Consider the following 24,292-nt stretch of genomic DNA (forward strand, 5'->3'; position numbering starts at 1 on the left):
AGAATTTATTGATAGGTAATTTCCTGTATAGGGAATGAAACTTTGGACCTGGGGAGGATAATTGAGATCTAGCATAACATTACCTCTCTTCCTTTTGCAAATGAGGAAATTGAAGTTCAAAGAAAGGGCTATGACCTGTTCAGTTTCATAGTAGGTAGTTACCATGCCAGGATTAGAATGAAATTTTTCTGGGTGGTTTTTTTATACCACCTATCCATTGTGTCTCAATTTTTTGTTTTTGTTTTTAGTTTGAGAAAAATAACAGTGAATTATTCTTCTATCTAAAATATTCTTCACATATTTACTCTTAACATGTATACAAATCTCTGATTAAGTTAGACACTAAAGACGGAGCCTTCATTTTTTTCCCCAAGAAATAATAAAACCTGAAGAGGTACTCCCTACAGACCCTGCCTACATAAAGGACCACAGCTACCGAAAGTGTCGTTACTGCCTTAGAATCCTGAATTGGACATTATCTTATGGAATCTCAAACTTGGTAGCAATTTTTAAAAAGTTTGATTTCTTATTTGGTTTTTTTTTGGTCTTTACCCCCAAAGAAGGAACTGACTTAGGGATATGTTCAGGATGATAAAAGGAAATTGGGCACTATGTGTTTATATCACTTTAATCCTCAGATATTCTTAAGTTTTAAAACTTTATTTACGTAAAAATAATAAAAGATAGGTCTATTTTTTCCCTCATAAGGAATATGCCAAAGAGGAGTTAAGTTACCCTAACTAAATAGCAGTTCTGGAACTCAAATTGAGATATGTGGGCTCCAGAGATTGCACTTTTAGGTTCTACACTAGGTGCTGCATAAATGGCCAATCCTACAGAAAGGTCAAAGCTATGTTTTTAGTGGTATTTTTCAGTTTTCTGGATTTTATTCTAATTTTGGATTCCTCCACTGCAGACAACGCCCTTTTCTAGTTAACATGGCTGCTGCACCCCAAATCTCTCTCTTTGCCTACTCTGAAGGCCTATTTTAATAAGCCTTTTCTTCTAGAAATAATTCCTGGGACCTAGTATTTGTCTTGTGTAGCCCTGGTAGCTTGGCGTCTGCTAAGCATATACACTATTTCCATTATTAACTTTCTATTTGGATTCCAAATATTACACTCTTAAATCCTCCATTTTTTTCTCTACATCCTGTGATCTTCTGCTACAGTACCTCATCCTTCTGTCTTAGATTGTTGTCACCAAACATCTACTTGCACAATTTTTGTCCTTAGACTTTTTTCACATCCCTTGGACACTGGCTTATACTTATCTGGTTCTATTTCCACTGTTAGTCCAAACCAACCCTGAGGTCTCATATATACATCCTCTGCCCTGTAGTATCCACTATTTAGTCCATAACTTGTCTAACTAGTGAATTTGGAAATATAACAGCATCTTCTCTTATTAGTTTTGATTTCAGAAAATACTAGAAAGTATACTTAGGAAGCTGAAAGCATTGTCAAAAATGGATCTATTATATATTTTTAGAGGGATGAAATGTAAGTACTGTATAGTCAGATAAAATGTTGAAAAAATCCAACCTCATATTAGAAGAATTAAGAGAGCCCGAAACCTGCAGCTCCAAGTCAAAGTTTCCTTTTCTAATAAACAAACCAGTTGCAACCTAAAGAGATGAGGAGACACAATTCTTCAAATTTTCTAGTGGTAGCTATTGTTTGTTGCACTTAATCCGTCAAGAACAAGTCTCTGAGGGTAACATGACCAGAACTGAGCTCAGGGGTTCTTAAGCAGAGTTGTACTTTTGGTTCACCCAAGGAGCTTTTAAAAATACTGATGGCTGAGCCTCACTTCCAAAGATCCTGATTTAATTGATCTGAGATGGGACACAGAAACTGGTATTTTCTTCAAAAGCTTCCCAGGTGATTGTATTATGCAACTAAGGATGAGAACATGTTAAGAATCCTTGGTAAAATAATTGAAAAAGTCCAGTGTGTTTTGTTCCCCCCCACCCTTCCATATGCTACTCTCTAAGCATGTGGCAATCTGCCTACTGGGGTCTCAGATTGCCAAGGGCCCCTGACTCAATCATTCCTATGTCTGGCGACTTTTCTCTCTGATGCTCTCTCATGTCATAGACTTGCCTACCTGCTCTTGTAAATAGCAGGGACTGCTTTCTGAACCAAGTTTTCTAAGATGTGAATAGATAATTGTAATTTAACATAATTAGTAGTATTAGAATATTTTTCTCTTCACCACAAATGAGAAGCCTCTTTACTGAAATTGAGTAGATCTGGGGACGAAAATGATTATCTAGTGCTCCTCTATTCTTATGTCATGGCTGGCTTCTTCTCTGTTCAAAACTCTGTCTCTGAAAGCTGGGAGTGGATTGGCTTGTTTTTCCAGAGGGCTCAACTGCTTCTACTGATATTAATAACTGTGAAAAAGCAGCCATATTTCCTGTGCAGTTGGAGCTTCTGTGGTTGCATTTATTAGGAAGGAATATAAAAACAACAGCAACAAAGAAACAATTTAACTATGATTTGAAAACTACTGAATGGAAATATAATTATTCTCCTTATAAATGTTTTCCCTTTTGTCAAAGAAAGAAAATATTTACAATGTGTAGGGTATTGGATGAATTTTCAGAGTATGTGCCACCAGATAAAAGGCTTATTTTTTGGAGACCCTAAAAGATTGATAGTTTAGCTATTATTTTATTCTGATCACGCTTGGGTACTTAACAAAACTAATTCAATAGAGGATCTCTATTGAAGAGATCTCTGTTAATTAGAATTCAATAGAGGATCTCTGTTAAGAATCAGTGTTATTGAAACATCTAGGCAAAAATAAAACCTGAGGAGAGGGTATTTGCTGTTTGTTTTAAAGCAAATAGAATTACTTTTGGCAAAGCCTTGGTGGTCTAAGGATGAAACTGCTATGAGTGGGTGTGTGTGTGTCTATGGTTGTGGGGAAAGATATTAATTTTTTAAAGTATCAATTATTTCAACATTGATCTCATAGGAGATAATTATAATATTGATATTGCAGGAGATAATGTTAATAAAATAGGCATTTAACTAGGAAAATTAAAGCCTGGAAAAACATAACTACTAAGAATACATGATAAAAGAAATAAACAAATATTCTACAGTTGAATGGAAAATACAAAGACCTGGGAATGCAAAGGCTTGGCATAAGCTGGCTGTATGATCTTTAGCAAAATGACTTCTCTGTACTCTATTTCTTTAAATGTGGCATTGGAAGAAATCATGTGTTAAAAATTTAAAAGTCTCTCAGGAAATTAAAAAACATATAAAAAATACTTTGAAGAATTATAAGAAACTTTATAGCTTTTTTGTTAAACAGAAACTCAAAACTAAAACTATAACATATGTAGAAAACTTTTATTTAGTTTAAGCCATAATCAGAGATCACAGCTTTTATCTCTTTTTATAATTAAACAAAAAATAAAAAAAAACAACCAAATGATTTAAACTCAAGATTAGGAAAAAACTTAGCAAATATAGTAGATTAAGATGTAAATAATTAATCTAGAAGCAGAACTAACGAAACAGAATTGTAAATACCACACAGCTACAAAATAACTGCCCCTCTCCCTGGTGGAATTTATGAATATAAGAATGGGTTCTTTTAGGAGTATCATACAGGAAAATCTCTGAAAACTTTGATCAAAGAGTAGAGGAAAAACCCTAATATTAGGAGAAAGAAAAGAGATGTGACCCTAGATATGTAATAGAGTAAAACAACAAAAAGTTAACAAATGGAATTAATAAGAAATATTGTAGAAATATAAAAAGTGGAAATGACAAGGACAATAACACATATAAAAATTTATACGACTTGGCCAAAACAATACTAAGAGGGTAACCAGTAACTTTAATACTTGTGGTAAGTTGCATCCTGAAATAAAGAAGGGAAACACAGACAAATAACTTCAAAGATAAAGGAGGGAATATGCTCACAGAGAGCATGTTAAATTAAGCAAGAATGAATCATGTACAACTTTTCACACACACACCAAAATAAAAATGTAAGTGGAATGGGAGTTTTTCTAGGAACTGAGTGAAGAATATTGGGACATTGATCAAACGGAAGCAAAGAAAAACTGAAGTTGGGCTCTTTGTAGCTCATTTCATCTGGGGCAATGGGGCCTCTTCCCCATGTTAAGAACATTACTATCAGAAAGAGTATGTAAATGAAATTAAAATGAAATTAGAGGCTGAATTACACTTAGTTGAATTAACTCCACTTTTAGGGAAAAATTATGGAGGATTTTGGGAGGGGTTGATAATACTGACCAAGGAAAATAACTTCAACCACGTAGGAAAGGATTGGCTTGCATCTATCTCTAACAGCTCCTGGGACCTACAGTTCTGTTTCTCTGACAAGTTCTCTGATTGGGTGGGTTTTGGAAATAAATTCTGTAGTTGCATAGGTTTGATGTTTCACCCACTCTTCTTATCAGAAGTGCTGCTTTGAAGAAAATCTCAGAAATCATGATCATAGAACTAGGAAATAATAAAATTTCACTCTTCTGGTATCCTTCTTACAGAAGGCTTGAGCTCAGAGAAATCTAGTCTGTGTGTGGTATGGATTGCTCTGTGTGCTTTTCCATCCTTGATGGTTACACTAATTACTGAAATCCCTTAAGGAATGTAGTATTGCTACTGGTTTAACATTTGTTAGCTAGAAGCAGTTCTAGTGGCCTACACTTGACCTTTTCTACCATAATAGCCCTTTCTTCATTGGTCAGGAAGCCCATTCTGAAACAGAGGAAATAACCACATGATGGTTTTGATGACACACTGGGTTTACTGAAGCAAAATTCCATTGATCACTTAATCTCTTTAAGTCCTTATTTTGACTGTCAGACTACAGTAGTGTTTTGAATCTCTAGGAATTCGTGTTAATTAAGAACCAGTGTCCTGCAAACTAAAAATGTTGATTATTCCTTCTTTTCAATGTGCAGTTATCCTAGTGACCATAAGACAGTCAAAAAGGAAAATTTACAGTACAAATTTCTGACATTGTAGCAGGATATTTTCAAGAGGACCCTGCCTCCCTTTCATTTAAAGGGCCCTGGGTCTGTAAACTAGTCAAGTCTGTGAGAATTGATGAAGGGGTTTGACTTTCTAGTGTGGTGATATAAGTCAGATTCTGTTTAAAGGACCTGGAACTTTTCTACTTATATAAATTAAATAAGGCTTTATTAGATCATTGATCAGTTTTAGAGACATTCTACTCAATTGGTCAAAACTAAAGATCCATGGCAGTTTAAATATTCTGATGTGGGCTTCACTTCTGTTGCTTATTACAGCAATCATGTTCATTTTTCTCAGGCAATTAAGTGCTACTAATTCATTCCTGCCACTATGGAATCTCATCATCCCTTTTGAATTCAGGGAGCCTATTATGGTAAGAGCAGTTCCCTTTGTCATTCCTGGTATACAGAGAATAATAGCCACCACAGAGCTTTTCAAGGATACTAAGGTCCCCTTTGTGAATGTACTTCTCATAGCTGTATGTAGTAAACAGAGTTCCTCTGGACTTTTCCGGGGCATATAGTTAGTGAATGGATTAACAGGCCTTCCATGAAAAATACATTCTAACATTCTGATCTCTATAAGCCTTTGAATAACTTCCATTTTAGCAGAGTTTCTCAACTTCAACACTATGGGCATTTTGAATCAATAATTTCTTCTTGGGGAAATTTTTACCTGCAAGAAGATTTGTAAGTTCTTCATTCCCACAGAAGCTGTGTCTATGGAAAACAACTAATTTTTAAATTTACATTTAAAAAACAATCTCCAATATCTTCAAATTATATTTTAGATCTATACTTTTTCACATGGAAGGATATGGGATTCCTTGTGGGACTTACCTCCTGCTATAAACAACCAAGGGACGTGCAAAAATCATCTGAAATAACCGTCTTCAGACATTGGCTAACTGGCAGCACATATTCAACAATAAAGTTATTAAGAAGTTCAAGACAGTGACAGGAACACTAAACCAAGTGTTGGGCCCTTCTTCATTCAGGCCCCTATGAGACTACACAGGTCGTACAACCATGAAGTTGGTCCAAGGTTAAAATGGCTCTAGAATAAAGGCTAATCTAGATTTATCTTTAAAAAAACTTAGAAACCAGCCTCAAAAGAATCAAGTTAACATATAAGTGACTTAGAACAAAGTCTAACACTCATTAGAGGAAGAATACATGTCCAACAGTTATAACATAAAATTCACAATACCTAACTTTCAAAAAACAAAATTTCTAGATGTGGAAAGAAGAAAGAAAATGTGACCTATAATATCAGGAGGAATATCAGTTAACAGAACATACATAAAAATGACAGAGAGAATGGAATTAGCAAGCAAGGACACCAAAACAACTATTATACATATAATAAATATGTTCAAGGATTTAGAGAAGAGAAATGGAGGATATGAAAAAAAACAGTAGAAATATAAAAGAAAAAATAACAGAATAATTTGACACAACCAATGTTGATTCTTTGAAAAGGTTAATAAAATTGATAAACTCCAAGTAAGACTAATTAAGAAAAAAAATAATTTTTAAATTTAAAAATAAATTAAAAACAGATGAAACAGACAAATATATTAAAAGATAAAACAGAAACTATTAATAGCTTTATATTTATCAAAGAAATTGAATTAGGTACTAAACACTTTTTCATAGAGAAAACTCCAGTACAGATGCATACACTAGCAAATTTCTTAAGCATTTAAGGAAGATATAATAATACAAAATCTCACTAAAAATAAGGAATAAGTGTTTCTCAACTCATGAGGCCAGAATTACTCTGATACCAAAAGCTGACAAAAACATTACAAGGGAAGAAAGTAATATACACAAGTTGTCATAAACACAGATTCAAAATATCTAAATAAAATATTGGCAAATAATCCAGGAATATATAAAAAAGAATAATACACCGTGACCAAGTGGAGTATATCCCAGGGTATAAGGATGGTTTATATTCCAAAATCATTCAATGCAATTCATCACATCAACAAAATAAAGTAGAATAACCATACAAATACCTCATTAAATGCAGAAAAAGCATTTGACACAATTTGACAACAATTATTCATAAAAATACTCAGTTAACCAGGAAGGAAACTTCCTACAACCAAAAGAAGTTCACTTCCAGGTAATCACATACTTAATGATGAAGACTGAATGAGGTCCACATAAGATCAGGAGTAAGTAAAGTCTGTCTGCCTTCACCACATGAGAAATGAAAACGGAGAAGTTACAACAGACACCACAGAAATACAAAGGAACATAAGAGACTACTGGGAACAACTATATGCCAATAAAATGAACAACCTAGAAGAAATGGACAAATTCTTAGAAAGGTACAATCTCCCAAGACTGAACCAGGAAGAAAATATGAACAGACCAATTACTAGTAATGAAGTTGAATCAGTAATTTAAAAACTCCCAACATAAAAAGGTCCAGGATCAGATGGCTTCACAGGTGAATTCTACCAAACATTTAAAGAAGAGTTAACACCTATCCTTCTGAAACTATTCCAAAAAAAATTGCAGAGGAAGGAACACTTCTGAACTCATTTTATGAGGCCAGCATCACCCGATACCAAAATAAGACAAAGATATCACACACAAAAAAGAAAATTACAGGCCATTATCACTGATGAACATAGATGCAAAAATCCTCAACAAAATACTAGCAAACCAAATCCAAATATACATTAAAAGAATAATACACCATGGTCAAGTGGGATTTATCCCAAGGTTGCAAGGATTCTTCAATATCCACAAATTAATCAATGTCATACACGACATTAATATGTAAATTGAAGAATGAAAACCATATGATCATCCAAACAGATGCAGAAAAAGCTTTTCATAAAATTCACTATCCATTTAGGATAAAACTCTCCAGAAAGCAGACATAGAGGGAACATACCTCACAATAATAAAGGCTATATATGACAAACCCACAGCTGACATCATACTCAATGGTGAAAAGCTGAAAGCATTTTCTCTAAGATCAGGAACAAGGCAAGGATGCCCACTCTCATAACTGTTATTCAACATAGTTTTGGAAGTCCTAGCCATGGCAATCAAAGAAGAAAAAGAAATAAAAGGCATCCAAACTGGAAAAGAAGTAAAAGTGTCACTGTTTTCAGATGACACGGTATTACACATAGAAAATCCTAAAGGTGCTACCAGAAAACTGCTAGAGCTCATCAATGAATTCAGTAAAATTGCAGGATACAAAATTAATATACAGAAATCTGTTGCATTTGTATACGCTAACAATGAAAGATCAGAAAGAGAAATTAAGGAAACAATCCTATTTACAATCACATCAAAAAGAATAAAATATCTAGGAATAAACCTACTTTACCTGGCAAAAGACCTGTGCTCTGAAAACTACAAAAATAAATGAAAGATGAAAGAAACTAAAGACAACACACAAGACTGAAAGACATACTATTGTCCTGGATTGGAAAAATCAATATTGTTAAAATGACCATACTATCCAGAGCAATCTACAGAGTCAATGTAATCCCTAGAAAACTACCAATGGCATTTTCCATAGAACTAGAACAAACAATTTTCAAATGTGCATGGAAACACAAAAGACCTTGAATAGCTAAAACAATCTTGAGAAAGAAGAACAGAGATGGAGGAATCATGCTCTATGACTTCAGACTATAGTACAAAGCTACAGGAATTGAAACAGTATGGTACTGGTAAAAAACCAGACCCATAGATAAATAGAACAGGACAGGGAGCCAGGAAACACACCCACACACTTATGGTAAATTAAACTATGACAAAGGAGGCAAGAATATACAATGGAGAAAAGACAGATTCTTCAATAAGTTGTGCTAGGAAAACTGGATAGCTACATATAAAAGAATGAAATTAGAACACTCTCTAACACCATACACAAAAATAAACTCAAAATGGATTAAGGACCTAAATGTAAAACTGAATACTATAAAACTCCTAGAGATAAACATAGGCAGAACACTCTTTGACATAAGTCACAGCAAGAGTTTTTTGGATCTGTGTCCTAAAGTAAAGGAAATAAAAGCAAAAATAAACAAATGGGACCTAATTATACTTAAAAGCTTTTGCACAGCAAATGAAATCATAAACAAAATGAAAAGGCAACCTACAGACTGGGAGAAAATACTTGCAAACGATGCTACCAACAAGGGATTAATTTCCAAAATATACAAACAGCTCATACAGCTTAATATTAAAAAATAAACACAATCAAAAAATAATCAGGGCCTTCCCTGGTGGCACAGTGGTTGAGAGTCTGCCTGCCAATGCAGGGGACATGGGTTCGTGCCCTGCTCTGGGAAGATCCCACATGCCGCGGAACGGCTGGGCCTGTGACCCATGGACACTGAGCCTGCGCGTCCGGAGCCTGTGCTCCGCAACGGGAGAGGCCACAACAGTGAGAGGCCCACGCACCGCAAAAAACAAAACAAAACAAAAAAATAGTCAGAAGACCTAAATAGACATTTCTCCAAGGAAGATATAGAGATGGTCAACAGGCACATGAAAAGATGCTCAATACTGTTAATTTCTAGAGGAATGAAACTCAAAACTACCATGAGGTATCACCTCACACCATTCAGAGTGACCATCAATAAAAAGTCTACAAATAATAAATGCTTGAGAGGGTGTGGAGAAAAAGGAACCCTCCTACACTGATGGTGGGAATGTAAATTGGTGCAGCCACTATGGAGAACAGTATGGAGGTTCCTTAAAATCTAAAAATACAGTTACCATATGATCCTGCAATCCACTCCTGGACATATATCTGGAGAAAACTCTAATTCAAAAAGATACATACCCCAATATTCATAGCAGCACTATTGACAATACTGAGACATGGAAGCAACCTAAATGTCCATCAACATATGAATGGATAAAGACGATGTGGTATATATATAAAATGGAATATTACTCAGCCATAAAAAAGAAATAATGCCATTTATAGCAACATGGATGGACCTAGAGATTATCATATTAAATGAAATAAGTCAGGAAGACAAATATCATATGATATAACTTACTTGTGGAATCTAAAAAAAATGATACAAATGAACTTATATACAAAACAGAAATAGACTCACAGACATAGAAGTCAAACTTATGATTACCAAAGGGGATAGTGGAGCAGGGTTGTAGAGGGAGATAAATTAGGAGTTTGGGATTAACATATAAACACTACTATATATAAAATAGGTAAACAACAAGGACCTACTGTATTATGCAGGGAACTCTACTCAGTATCTTGTGATGATCTATAATGGAAAATAATCTGAAAAAGGATATATATATGTTTTTTTGCTGTACACTTGAAATTAACACAACATTGTAAATTAACTATACCTCAATTAAAAAAAATCAGTAAAAAAAAAAAGGCAGTCTCTTCAATAAGTGTTGTTGGGAAAACTGGACAGACAACATTAAAAAATGAAATTAGAACATTCTCTAACACTATATACAAAAGTAAACTCAAAATGGATTAAAGACCTAAATGTAAGACTGAATACTATAAAACTCCTAGAGGAAAACATAGGGAGAATACTCTCTGACATAAATCCCACCAATATTTTTTTGGATCTGTCTCCTAAAGTAAAGGAAATAAAAACAAAAATAAACAAATGGAATCTAATTAAATTTAAAAGCTTTTGCACAGCAAAGGAAACCACTGACTAAACAAAAAGACAATGTACTGAATGGAAGAAAATATTTGCAAATGATATGACTACATGATATCTAATGTATATAAACAGCTTATACAACTCAACATCAAAAAAACCAAACAACCCAATTTAAAAATGGGCAGAAGAATTGAGTAGACACTTTTCCAAAGCGGAAATGTAGATGGCCAACAGGCACTTGAAAAGATGCTCTATATCACTAATCATCAGTAAAATGCAAATCAAAACCACAGTGATATATGACCTCACACCTGTCAGAATGGCTATCCTTAAAAAAAACACAAACACAAATAACAAATGTTGGCAAGGAGGTGGAGAGAAGGGAACCCTTGTATACTGTTGGTGGGAACATAAATTGGTATAGCTACTATGGAAAACGTTATGGAGGTTTCTCAAAAAATTAAAAATAGAACTACCATATGATCCAGCAATTCAACTCCTGGGTATATATCTGGAAAAAATGAACACACTAATTCAAAAGGCTTGATGCACCCCAATGTTCACAGTAGCAGTATTTACAAAAGCCAAGACACAGAAGCAATCCAAGGGCCCATCAACAGACAGATGGATAAAGAAGATATGGTACAATGGATTACTACTCAGACATAAAAAAGAAGGAAATTCTGCCATTTGCAGCAATGTGGTTGGACCTAGAGAAAATTATGCTTAGTGAAATAATTCAGACAGAGAAAGACAAAACTGTGTGATATCACTTATATGTGGAATCTAAAAAATAATACAAATAAATGTATATAGCAAAACAGAAACACACTCACAGGTATAGAAAACAAACTAGTGGGAGCTAGAAGGAAGAGGGATGTGGGGAGGGGCAAATTAGGGGTATGGGATTAAGAGATAAAACTGCTATCTATAAAATAGATAAGCAATAAGGATATACTATATAGCACTGGGAATTATAGCTATTATCTTGTAATAACTTTTAATGGAGTGTAATCTGTAAAAATACTGAATCACTATGCTATACACCGGAAACTCATATGATATTGTAAATCAACTGTACTTAAATTAAAAAAAAGAAAAAAGTTTCTTTAACTCAAAAATGATAGTGTAATAAAAAAATCTAAATGAAAATAGGCAAATATTTGAATCGATGGTCTGAAAGGAAGATTGGACAAAAAACACAAGAAAAATTGCACATGATTAGTTATTTAAAAATGTAAATTAAAATCACAATGGCAGTACCACTCTACACCTATCAGAATGGCTAAATGTAAAAAGGCTAACCAGATTAAAGTTGAAGAAAATGTAGAAAAACCAGTATCTTTTGCATTAAAAAATAAAATGACATAATAATTTTAGAGAAAGATTGGGTATGTTCATAATATATATACCCACTTTTTGACCTAACAATTTTATTTTTAGGAATCTATCCAAAAGAAATAAAAACATATATTTATAAAAAGACTTGCTTAAGAATGTTCATAGCTGTTCTACACACAGCTCAAAACTGGAAACAACCAAAATAGGCACCAACAAAGGGAAGAATAAGTAACAATTTTGTGTATTTATAAAATGGAATACTACTTGGCAATAACAAGAGCTACTGACACACACATCACATAGATGACTCCCACAGAAAAAAATGTTACAGAAAAAGCTATACACAAAAGAATATATACTATGTAATTCCATTTATATGAAATACCAGAATAGACAATAATAATCTGAATTGAAACATGCTTCTGACGGCTAGATTGACTGGGAAGGAAGGGAAATTTCTGGAAAGATAGAAATATGATAGAGATGTGTTCTTTATGTGGGCATCCATTTTTCAAAATTACATTAAGTAATTATGTACAAAAGTACATAAGTACATAAGTACGTAAGTACATAAGTACATAAGTATATATGTACAAAAGTACATTAAGTTTTGTACATCTCAATGTATGTAAATGCCACCCCCACCAAAATCACTGTAACCATCATCATCATAAGCATCATCATCATCATTTCCATGATAGGAAGTAGGGAGTGGGAAGAGTTATAAATGAAACAGGAATGATACAGCAAAGATAATTTTTGTATTTGTGGAAAAGATACATAGGAATTTGTTATGCTATTTAATGTACTCTATGTTTAAAAATTATCTATAATAAAATGTGTAACCAAATAATATAAAATCCTTAAAAGGGGGCCAAAGAAACTTGGAATCAATGTCAATTGTGAAAGAAAATATGCCTGAAGAAATAATAAAAAAATGCCAGTGCAAAACACTGATCTAAAAAATAATTTTGATTATCTTCTTGTTTTCTCCTTTTGTCTTTAAAAGAGTCAAAGAATAATTCTTTCATATAATTAAAGACAAATCCCTGAGGCATATATTGTTTCTTTATTGCAAAATGAAATTTCTTTCCCAACTACTGAGTCAAAAATCTATCATTCATTGTCTGAAATATAAAGGAAGCTCAGTAGAATTTCCCAGAAACAAATATTCATGTTTCACAGAAAATATTAGTGTTTTTGTGAAAGGCAAATTGTTAATAATTCTCTCTTAAAACATTAATAATATTGAGTAATGAGGCAAACAGACCTATCTAGTTCTATTTTACAAAGAAATTTAATGATCAATGGATCTTATATTCACCAATTTTCTACAGATTGCTATTAAATGAACAGTTGTTTTTAATTTATAAGGCAGCTGAGTATTACCTAGTGTTTCAACTTAATTAGAATAGTGAACTGGTAATTTCTTCAGAAAAGATTTACAAATTATTACACATTATTTTGCAGCCCTCACACAAGTTAAAATCAAGCTATGAAAGGCAGAAGTCTAGGGATTCAAATTTATATAAAGATTACGATTTAATGAAATATCTTGGCAATACTCTGCACAAATTGTCTTGAACATTATTATGACTTACCTAGATAATATTAATTGCTAAAATAAGATGCAGAACTATGTACATTTTATGATATCAAACAAGGAAATGATCATTTCAATATAAAAAATAAATAAAATAAAATTAAAGTTAAATCAATCTCACATCTTTTAGAAAACTTTATCCCCAAATGATGACAACAAAACATGCTACACTGTCTACATGTTGACGTGGATATTTCATTTGTGTTTGTCTGTTTTAGACTGTTGTGCTTATACATACACTTTTGTAATTTTAAAATATTGAATTAGATTTGCCAGGAGGGCAAGACAATATGGTGGAATAGGAAGATCCTGGACTTGCCTCCTCCCACAAACACACCAAAATGGCCCCTACAAACCATCTCTGAGAACAACCTGAAGACTAGAAGAACAGATTTTCTACAGCTAAAGATAAAAAGAAAAAGTCACATTGAGATGGGTAGAAAGGGCAGAGATGTGATCTGGCCAGGACCCACAACCCCAGCACTGTGACCAGTAGGTGGAAAGGATACCACAGCCTCAGAAGTCCTCCTTATGGAGCCAGGGCTTTGAAGTCCACATTGGGCTCCTTGGCCCAGGGTACCCACACTGGGAGAAGAGCCCCATAACATCTTTGAAAACAGGCAGGGCTTATGCCTGGGAGAGTGCTGTAGGAAACTGAGAATCCGAACTTCAAGGACACACATGAAGATGCCCTTGATCTAAGTCCCAGCACAGAGGCAGCAGTTTGAAAAGTGCTAGGGTCATACATGAGGGTGATTCATTAACTAATTTTTAAGCATGTGCCCAAGGAACAGGGATCTGTTGTAACTTTTTCTGGGTACAAAGGATCTGGTTGGTGCCATTTTTTTTTTTTTTCTTTTGGGTCACTTTCTACCTAGCTGACTCAGTGCTGGCAGGTGTCTTTTCTGACTCTCCCTATCTAATTTACTAGCACTGCTCACCTCACTCCAGATGGACCTGTGAATCTGACCCTGCTGGTGCTCATTAAAAACAACCTCTCCAACTCTGCCAGTCCTGCTGTACACTCTTGGCTGTCATCAAAGCCCCTTTAAAGAGGCCCCTTGCCCTGCCTGTCCCAGCAGACATCTTCAGTTGATACTGGAGCCCTGCCAAACTGGCCCCCTTTGCCAGTCCTGGTAGGCACCTCGGCTAGTACTGGAGTTCCTCCAAAGTAGGCTCCTCACCCCGCCAGTCCCGGCAGGTGCCCTCAGCTTGCCCCACCAAGTGGCCACCTGTCCTGTCAGATTCAGTGGATGCCTTGTTGGCACTGGCATCTCCCCAGAGCTGCTCCCACTCAAGAGGTTGGCCCCATATACCAGAGTGCCCACAACAGTTGTGACCAGGCATTATAGCTAGCCACACTAGAGGCCAGCCCTGCACACCAGTGTGCCTATAGCAATTGTGGCACAGCCGCAACAGAAAGGCACAAGTAACTCACACAAAGGACAGTCCTGGAGCACCTGGCTCTGGTGACCAGGAGGTACCACACTACTGGGTCCTCTAGGACACCTTCTTACACAAAGTCACTCCTTCAAGAGTGGGAGACATAGCTGATCTACCCAATACATAGAAACAAACACAGAGTTAAGCAAAATAAGGACACACATAAATAAGTAAATAAGTAAATAAATAATAAATAAATTCCAAACAAAAGAACAAGATAAAACCTCAGAAAAAGAACTAAGTGAAATAGAGATAAGTCATCTTCCAGATAAAGAATTCAAAGTAATGGTCACTTGACTCAGAAGAATGGAGGAACACAATGAAAATTTCCATAAAGAGATAGAAAATATAAAAGAACCGTCATAGCTGCATCATCTAATCTGCTGTATCTCTAGTGTATTTTTATTTTATTTATCATATAATCTTTCAGAACATGCTCAAATGAAGCAACTATCAACTCAAAATAGACTGCTATATACATACATTGTTATATAAACACCTCAGGGTAACCACAAATCAAAAACTGATAATAGATACACAAAAAATAACGAGAAAAGAATACAAAAATAACACTAAAGAAAGTTATCAGATCACAAGGGATGGGACCAAGAGAAGAAGAAAGGAGGAGAAGAACAGCAAAAATAACCAGAAAACAATTACTAAAATGGCAATAAGTACATAAGTATCAATAATTACTTTAAACATAAATGTTCTAAATACTCCAATAAAAAGACATAGGGTAGGGGGCTTCCCTGATGGTGCAGTGGTTGAGAGTCCTCCTGCCGATGCAGGGGACACGGGTTCATGCCCCGGTCTGGGAGGATCCCACATGCCACGGAGCGGCTGGGCCCGTGAGCCATGGCCGCTGAGCCTGTGCGTCCGGAGCCTGTGCTCCGCAATAAGAGAGGCCGCAACAGTGAGAGGCCCGCGTACCACAAGAAAAAAAAAAAAAGACATAGGGTAGATTAATGGTTAAAAAAGTAAGACCCATCTATATGCTGCCTACAAGAGACTCATTTCAGATCCAAAGACACACACAGATTGAAAGTAAGGGGATGGAAAAAGATATTCCATACAAATGGAAACAATAATAAAGCTGAGGTAGCAATACTTCTGCCAGAGAACTTAAACTTTAAAACAAAGTCTGTAATAAGAGACGAAGAAGGGTACTATGTAATAATTATGGGATCAATCAAACAAGAAGACATAACACTTGTAAATATCTATGCACCCAACACAGAAGCACTTAATACATAAAGCAAATATTAACAGACATTAAGGGAGAAATTGACAATAATACAATTAGAGTAGGGGATTTTAACACCACATTCACATCAATGGGAAGATCTTCCAGACAGAAAATCAACAAGGAAAGAGTGGTCTTAAGGGACACATCAGATCAGATAGCCCTGAGTGATATGTACAGAACATTCCATAAAAAACAGCAGAATGCACTTTATTTTTAAGTGCACATGGAACATTCTCTAGGACAGATCACATGTTAGGCCATAAAACAAGTCTCAATAAATTTTGGATCTGTATTCTCAGGAAAGGGCAACAAAAGCAAAAATAAACAAATGGGACTACATCAAACTAAAAAACTTCTGCACAGCAAAGGAAAGCATCAACAAAATGAAAATGTAACCTACTATATGGGAGAAAACATTTACAAATAATATATCTGATAAGGAGTTAATATCTACATTATATAAAGAAATCATACAACTTAGTATCAAAAACCCAAAATAGGGCTTCCCTGGTGGTGCAGTGGTTAAGAATCCGCCTGCCAATTCAGGGGACACGGGTTCAAGCCCTGGTCTGGGAAGATCCCACATGCCGCAGAGCAACTAAGCCCGTGCGCCACAACTACTGAGCCCACGTGCCACAACTACTGAAGCCCACGTGCCTAGAGCCCATGATCCACAACAAAAGAAGCCACCACAATGACAGGCCTGCACACCGCAAGGAAGAGTAGCCTCCGCTCGCCGCAACTAGAAAAAAGAAAGCCCGCGTGCAGCAACAAAGACCCAACGCAGCCAAAAATAACTAACTAAATAAAAATATAAAAATAAAAAATAAAACCCAAAATATATTACAAATAGGCATAGGACTTGAATAGACATTTCTCCAAAGAAGACATACAAATGAACAACAGGCACATGAAAAAGATACTAGCATTACTAATCATCAGGGAAATGCAAATCAAAACCACAATGAAATATTACCTCACACTTCTTAAAATGGCTATCATCAAAAAGACAACAAATAACAAGTGTTGGCAGAAATGTGGAGGAAAGGACACCCTCATGCACTGTTGGCGGAAATGTAAATTGGTATAGCCACTATGGAAAACAGTATGGTGGCTCCTCAAAAAATTAAAAATAGAATTACTATTTGATTCAATAATTCCTCTTCTGGGTAGTTACCTGAGGAAAACAAAATACTAATTTGAAAAGATTTATGCTCCCCTATGTTCATTGCCTCATTGTTTACAATAGCCAAGATATGGATGCAACAAAATATCCATAGATAGATGAATGGATAAGAAAGATATGGTGTTTGTGTGTGTGTGTGTCTGCGTGTGTGTGTATGGAATATTACTCAGCCATAAAAAAGTAAAAAAGAATGAAATCTTGTCATTTGAGACAACATGGATGGACCTATATGGTATTATGCTAAGTGAAATAAGTCAGATAGAGAAAGACAAATACTGTATGATCTCACTTATATGTAAACTCTAAAAAAATGAATAAACAAAACAAAATAGAAATAGGCTATGGATTCAGAGAGTAAACTGGTGGATGCCAGAGGAAAAGTGAGTAGAGTGTTAGGTTAAATAGGTTTAAGGGGGTTAAGAAGTACAAACTTCCAGCTATAAAATAAACGTCATGGGGATGTATTAAGAGTAGAAGGAATATAGTAAATAATACTGTAATAATTTTGTATGGTGACACATGGTTACTAGACTTATGGTGATCATTTCATAATGTATTTAAGTATCAAATCATTACATTGTACACCTGAAACTAACATAATATTGTATGTCAACTATATGTCAATAAAAGAAAGAGAGAAAGAAAGAAAGAAAAAAGGACAGAAGGGCTTCCCTGGTGGCGCAGTGGTTGGGAGTCCGCCTGCCGATGCAGGGGACGTGGGTTCGTGTCCCGGTCTGGGAGGATCCCGCATGCCACAGAGCGGCTGGGCCCGTGAGCCATGGCTGCTGGACCTGCGCATCTGGAGCCTGTGTTCCGCAACGGGAGAGGCCACAGCAGTGAGTGGCCCGCATACCGCAAAAAAAAAAAAGGGACAGAAAGAAAGAAAGAAAAAAGAAAGAATGAAAGAAAGAGAGAAAGAAAGAAAGAAAGGTGCAAATACCAATTTGTCATACATTTTAGAAAATAAGTTTTAGAGAATGTAAATTTTCCACACTAAATATACTGTGGTGTATTTCTCCCTACAAATATTGGTGCATTTAAACTTTCTCTAATTTTTCTTAGAATAACTAATGCTATTAAAGCCCTTCTTCATGAAGAACGCATCCCTCTCTCTTTCTCTCTTACTATCAATCTATTTACCCAGATACATGAAACTTTTAATCTGATAGAAACACTGAAAATTAGTACTAAGAACATGAATTCTATTGTTGCTGTTGCATGTAGGCATATATTTAGTATGTTTTGCATTCATTCACACGTTCTTTCAAGGAGTATTTCTTGAGCATTACGTACCATGAACTATGCTGAATTATCATATACTTGTGTTCCATAGGTTTATATACAAGTGTGCACATGAAAAGATACACATATGTTATTATTAAGGCTATGTGAATTATTTATCTGAGATTTTACTGCATGTACCAGTTTTGAAACTGGAATTTTTCTCATTGATAAATAATATACATTGGAAAATTCTCCTTGTTCTGCATTCCCTTATGACAGAGTTTGGTAGAAATCATTGCTTGATAATACCTTGATTGACATTTTTCCATTTAAATTCAAATGGCATTCAAATTCAAATGATTTGGGGACAGTTTTTATAGATAATTTCTTTTTAGGAGACACTGTACACCTGCTATGCCTGTAAGGGTAACTAGTTTATCTGGGTATTTTGTGTGTGTGTATGAGTTCCTAGGAGATAGACAATGAATGTACAGGCATACCTCCTTGCACTGTGCTTCACTTTATTGTGATTTACAGATATTATGTTTTTTACAAACGGAATGTTTGTGGCACTCCTGTGTTAAGCAAGTCCATTGGTGCCATTTTTCTGACATTTGCTCACTTCATATCTCTGTGTCACATTTTTGTTAATTCTCACAATATTTCAAATTCTTTATTATTACCGTGATTATTATTATATTATATTATTTCATTATTTGTTATGGTGATCTATGATCAGTAATCTTTCATGTTACTATTATAAAAAGAGGTACTTTCCTGGTGGTGCAGTGGTTAAGAATCCACCTGCCAATGCAGGGCACATGGGTTCAAGCCCTGGTCTGGGAAGAACCCACATGCCACGGAGCGACCAAGCCCGTGAGCCACAGCTACTGAGCCTGCGTGCCACAACTAGTGAAGCCCGTGTGGTTAGAGCAACAAGAGAAGCCACCACAATGAGAAGCCCGCACACCGCAACAAAGAGTAGCCCCTGCTCGCGACAACTAGAGACAGCCCGTGCACAGCCATAAAGACCCAACACAGCCAAGAAAATAAATAAATAAATAAGTAAATACTGCAAAAAGATTATGACTTGTTGAAGGCTCAGATGATGGTTAGCATTTTTCAGTAATAAGTTTTTTTTTTAAAAAGTAAGGTAGGCACATTACTTTGATAGACATAATGCTATTACACACAATCAACTACAGTATAGTATAAACATAACTTTTATATGCACTGGGAAACCAAAAAATTTGTATGACTTTTATCGCAATATTTGCTTTACTTCAGTGGTGTGGAACTGAACCCATGATATCTTTGAGGTATGCCTGTAAATACAGTTTAAAAGAAGGCCGGGTTTAAGTATAAAGGTCTAACATAGTTCTCTACATAGTATAAAATAATTTTCAATCTTGCAAATCTGTCCACCAATTAAATTCCAAACTGAAGGTATTTCATAGCATCGAAGCATTAAAGAAAACCCAGATATCATGAGTCAACTTGAAAGAATTTAGTGTTTTGAGTTATATTTTGAATATTTTCTAAAAATTGTACCACACGTAGTAAAAATATATTTTAGATATGATTTAAATTGCACATGGCTCTTAGCCTTAGTAGGTCTTCTAGTTTTAATAGTTACTGAATAATTTATGTTTATTACATTCTTTGAGTATACCACGAGGTAGTCTACTGGTATGTAAGTACAGTGTTATTATAAGTTTAAATATCATAAGAGCAACATAGGTACTTTATGACTACTCTAAAATGATTTAAAATATAATAAGTGAGTGTTAAAGAGAAAATGGCTAGACTATTAGCTATAATTCCTTCAGCAAGATTATAAACTGCAATGACAATAAAAATAGTTTCTTATCACATTCCATCTCTAGGGAAAGATTTTGATGTGTTCCCTTATACACCAGTCTGCATCAGAGAAAAATGCTTTTATTTATAAGTCAAGGAAAACGTTTTCTTTAGTGAATGTACTAAAATTAGAAACATTTAATTTGAAGTATATAAATATAGAGTAGATAATTTATTTTCTTAGCAACTTGATCTTGCAGAAACTTTTTTCAGGTCTTTCTAAAGTTCAAACCTCTATTTCAATTGTAGAACATAGAATCAATCAGAGAGACTAAACAATGAAAAACGCAAAAGCTGTACAAATTTCTGACACTTTTATTTTTCTTTCAGTGAAGCAACTTTAGATCAAAGTTTCACATTAAGTGAATAGTCCGAACATCCTTTGTCTAAATTACTGAAAGCCTGTTATAGAAACAGATTTAAAAGTATTCTCCTCGGGCTTCCCTGGTGGCGCAGTGGTTGAGAGTCTGCCTGCCGATGCAGGGGACACGGGTTCGTGCCCCGGTCTGGGAAGATCCCACATGCCGCGGAGCGGCTGGGCCCATGAGCCATGGCCGCTGAGCCTGCGCGTCCGGAGCCTGTGCTCCGCAACGGGAGAGGCCACAACAGTGAGAGGCCCGTGTACCACACACACACACACACACACACACACACACACACACACAAAGTATCCTCCTTAAAAGTCGGCTTGCAGCATTAGTAAGTTGAAAAATAATGTGAAGAAGCTGTAATGACATTTGCTGGAATGGATATCTGGTTGTGTTGGTAAATTCAGCATATGAAATACAGCATTCAGATTTCCCTCTTGTCAACTTTCCTTGCTGAGTTATGTTCCTATTTCTTATTTTATTAATCTTCATTATGCTTTTCATATTTTACTTAAATCATGGACTCATTTTCTAGAGAAATGATTCTATTCTTGGCCCTACTTTCAATTAAATGCTTTTAATTCAAACCAATGTAATTCAATTTAATAAATACATGCCATGAGGCAGACATTGCACTGTGTTTGGAAAACAATGGTGAATATTTTAGACCCATATCTTACTTTTGGAACATACAATTTTGCAGGGAAGACAAATTTTAAAATGGTAAATAAATATTTATTACGAAAAGTGCAATAAGAGTATGTTGCAAAAGAAATGGATTAACCAAATGGATTAGGGATGGTATCCCTAAAACATTATTATTCAAACTGGATTGGAATTCGCTAAATTGAGAATGAAAGTAAAATCTGTTCTAACTGAAGAGAACAGTATTTTTGAAGACCCTCAGATTAGATGAGGTCCTCAATATTAAAAGAAGTGGATAGAGCAAATAGAGGATTAGTGGTGTGATTTTCTATGATTAGGTGGGGTTACAGAAGGATACGTTAAGTTTAAGACAAGCCTGCTCCTAATATTTATAACACTTGAGAAGAGTGCAAATGGAGGCGAACTTACTATATGATTAATAATTAAATATTTTAAGTAAAGCTAGTAGTATCACATCATATATGTTCTACCAACTTACTCTGTTACATACAACTATATTACAAATACCCCAAAAATGTAAAATTATGATTTTTATATTACTGAAAGTTTATAAAATATCCAAGAGGATTTAGTTATTACACATATCTTGGTGTTCTGTGGATAAACAGCAATGTCTGAACACACGGTAAGAGAAAGATATGCAATTCCTAATCAATTACTTTTTTATTATTTATAATTATTTTCTTGCCTTTATTTCAGCAAATCCACTAATTATATTGTAATAATCATAGTTTTCACACAATTCATGTTCTTTTGACATTAATACCAATTGACACTAATGCTAAATAAGATCTTTTTTGAATCATAATAATTCCTAGGTAGTTTCTTAAAATTAATTTATTAGCAAAACTGCTCTTTTGAATATTAGGAAATTGAACTGTCAAAAAATTCTTAAAATAATACCGAGACTTCAAATAAACTGAGCTCAAACATTGTAAGAGAATTTTACACAGTAAATTATTATTATCGCAGAAAAATATTGCAAACTATTTTAATTTCTTTACATAAAAAATTATCACTTATATCACAGTTTTAGCCATCTCTTGAAGTAATATGTAGTTCCATATGGAAATATAAAAAACATGCTTCACACATATTATGACTAGACATATTTTTATAGAATTAATGTATTTTTAAAGAACAACACGAATTGTTTAACACTGTCAATTTGCTTCATCTCACATGTGCAACCCTTGTGAATACCATGCTAAACCTTGAGTACTTCTAGAATTATAAACTGAAAGATGAAGGAAAACAAATAACAGATAGTTGACACTACTGGCAAACAGTATTTTGTTAAGAAGGAACACCCTGCAATCTTGCTGAGAGGAAGGATTTGACAAATTAGTTTATATGCCTTTTCTCTGCCACTGTTTAAAACTGGACTCACCCTTTGAAGTGGTTTCTGCTCAGATGGTGGCAGCAGCAAAATCCTCAAGCTGTCATTGCATTTGGCCACAGTCACATTTTGTTTTAAGGACAGAGGGTGAGTTATGTGAAGAACAATTTCCCTGGGGCCTAAACAGAGTTAGTTAATAAGTTAGTATGAAAATAAACGTTTAAGTGTATGGGGCATTCCGTGGAGTGCCAAATTCTGAGTTACAGAGGCACTCGTGTTCTTCAGCAAGTTTACATCTAGTATGATTTTGGTATGTGGGACCCCTAAAGTTCAGGGGCCCAGAGAAGTGACCCCTCTTACTAGTTCTAAGAGTTGTACTTGTTTAACACATGTGATTTTGATTAACTGGAAACATTCAGTTGGAATATCCAGGAAGCAGCTAGATAAACATATTGATCTGGAGCTAGAAAGAACTAGAAATTTCAACATGCAAATGGTTATTGGACAAAACCATCTTTCCAGACAGCCAGCTGTTTGAAGTTTTCATTACCAAGTTCACTGACCAGAGATTCTCACAGGGTGGGAGAATTATAAATTGAATGACCCACCACAGCTTAATGTCAAGGTTTTATTTTGTTGCTGAATGAAGTATTTATCTCTGTCATTATGAAGATGGCAATCTAGTAGGAGAGGTAGGTATTAGGAGTTTAAAAGGGGGCAAAGAAAATAAAGGGATAACTTAGTTTGGGATATTTAAGGAAGCTCTTCCTGAAAGAGTAATGTGGAAACTGATGCTTAAAAAATGAACAGAACTTATCTAGGTGAAAAGGAGAGCAGAAGACATTTTCTGAAAATGCCATGAAACTTAAGTTATTCAAGGAATAGGAAAAGACATGGATAGAATATAAGAGTTAGAGGAGTAAGTAGGTTTTAATTTAAGTATCTTGTGAGTTCCTGTAGGGATTTTTGGACAGTTGGAAGTCACCAAAGTATACTGGGTGGGAGTAAATGATCAGATTTGAATTTTAAAAATTTATACTCTGGCTCCTGTATTGAAAGGGGTAAGAGTGAAGAACTCCCCCAAACAATTAGAATGTTACCAAAGTAGAGAGATTATTGAGTTTGGTGTTGATAGTAAAAACAGAAACAAGAGAGTAGACTGAACAAATTATTTATAAAGTAGAACTTATAATACAATGACTGGTTAAGAGGAAGATGTTAATATAGTGCCTGGTTTCTGGCTCAAGCTGTTTTGTGGATGAGGTTATCATTTACTAGGTAAGAGACACTAGAGGAGAAGGATAACTGGTGTAGATGTGTTTGTGTAACCTGAGGTGCC

This window comes from Orcinus orca, chromosome 5, assembly GCF_937001465.1.
Source record: "Orcinus orca chromosome 5, mOrcOrc1.1, whole genome shotgun sequence".
In the NCBI taxonomy this organism is placed as follows: Eukaryota; Metazoa; Chordata; class Mammalia; order Artiodactyla; family Delphinidae; genus Orcinus; species Orcinus orca.